We start from the raw sequence: 1,695 nt of genomic DNA, 5'->3' as shown, positions 1-1,695 counted from the left end.
CCGTCCCTCATGTGCCGCTTCAAGGAAAACATCCCAGAACCCATCCCGCAGGAGAACCTGGGTTCCAGACTGCAGCATCCAGGGGGATATCAATGTTTGTTTTTTTCTTTTGCGCTTTTGCAGAATAACTTAAATAGTAGAAATCTCTTCCAGTAATCTAAAACATCTCTTCAGAATGTGTTGATTAATTAAAATTTCAGCTCAGAAGGATCTGTTTTGTTTCATCTGAGCAATCCAGGTTCCAGAAGGTTCCTCTTCCTGGGTGGGAAAAGGCTGTTTGATCTTTTCTGAATCTTCTAATCTATGGAGTGAATTTTGCTCTTAATTTTCTTCCATGAGTTTTGCTAGCAAAGGAGCAAAATGTTTGCAAATGAAAATTATAGAAGCGTCTTAATCAAAAAAAAGGTCATGATGGGCTTCACAGACTTAACCCACATGCAGAACACACCACGAACACAGGGGTAAAAAGTTCAAAGGTTTATTCAGAGTTGCACAAACATATAAACACGGTTCTGGTATAAGCCCGGGACAGACTTCTTGAGGGTTCTCTGTAGAGAAGGGAAAGTTTGGTTAGCCAGATGTCTGGAGTTTCTTGACTGAGTTTGAACTTGGTTCAATACCTGGAGGTATTCAGACTGATTCGACGAGAGGGGGAACCAATTGGGTCCAGAGCTTGTGGATCCAGCAGAGGCTTGATAGCAGCAGTGTTTGTCTTCAGACTAGAGTTTGTTTCACAGACCTTGAGGGTTTGCCAGGGTTCTCTCCTGAGAACGGAATACAGATCCAGAAGTGAGTCTTCAGGTTTGGCTCGTGAGGGCAGGCGGACAGGTCTAGGAAACAAAGAGCACATAGGTTAAAACACAGCAATGTTCAGAGGCACGTAGAATCAGACTAGCAGGCTTGGCTCAGGTTCTGCTAACCATAACTTGGCAACACTCTGGCGCTGAAGACACATCTGGCTGCTGCTTAAGTAGCTGGTCTCCTGATCGGCTGATGATCTTCAGGTGTGCCTGAAGCTCCTGCTCAGGAGACCCAGGGCGCTCTCTGCTGGAGACAGATGGCAGAAAACTCCAGATCCCAACAAAAAAGTTTTAAGAGTAAAATAGTAAAATTGTTTTCCTCCTTATTTTTTCAAACTTTACATATTGCATTTTTTTTCATATATATTTTTTTCACCCTAGATTTACAAATTAAATTTCTTTCAAATTGTGTTTCTTCTGCTTTGTTTGAATTCATGGGATGCGTCCTTCAAAGGCTAGATTCGAAAGACGATTACGTCATAGCGCGGCGCTGAGGTCTGGTCGGATTCCAGGACTCCTCGTTATGCGGCCTTAAAATGCGTCCTTCTTTTTGCAGAACGGGTTCGATGTATCCTATCTATCCTTGGTTTTCCCACGATTCATTGCGAGACCGAGCAAACTGGCTGCTCCGTGATCAGAGAAAATGGTATTTGGCGCCAAACAGTGGTGAAAATTGGAAGTTCAATTTAATATAATACAAGTATAAATAGTTCGGTCTGAAAGGAGTGAAAATAGTTGTTTTAATGGTTATAGAGTCAGATATGTGGCGGTAATGTTTAGTTTATCTAAAGGTTTTAATCTGTTACTGTGTAAATGGGTTTGGCTGTAATTTAATGACAGATTCTAATATATCTGCAGTGTGGGGACTAGAAATCTGATAGGATTTGAATTTTTT

General features: G+C 41.7%; 1 long non-coding RNA gene across 1 annotated transcript; it reads right to left on the bottom strand.

The window, feature by feature from the left end:
* Positions 1 to 428: 428 nt before the first annotated feature.
* LOC119794132 lies at positions 429 to 1,077 on the bottom strand. Its single transcript, XR_005282189.1, has 3 exons — positions 921 to 1,077; positions 621 to 830; positions 429 to 548 (listed from the first exon to the last, which is right to left on the bottom strand). It is a non-coding gene; the product is annotated as an uncharacterized LOC119794132 (long non-coding RNA).
* Between the last annotated feature and the right edge of the window lie 618 nt (positions 1,078 to 1,695).

Source organism: Cyprinodon tularosa, unplaced genomic scaffold, assembly GCF_016077235.1.
Source record: "Cyprinodon tularosa strain WSP-4 unplaced genomic scaffold, ASM1607723v1 ctg469, whole genome shotgun sequence".
NCBI lineage: Eukaryota > Metazoa > Chordata > Actinopteri > Cyprinodontiformes > Cyprinodontidae > Cyprinodon > Cyprinodon tularosa.
Note: the sequence above shows the minus strand (reverse complement) of the source record. Positions and strands in the feature narration are given on the sequence as shown.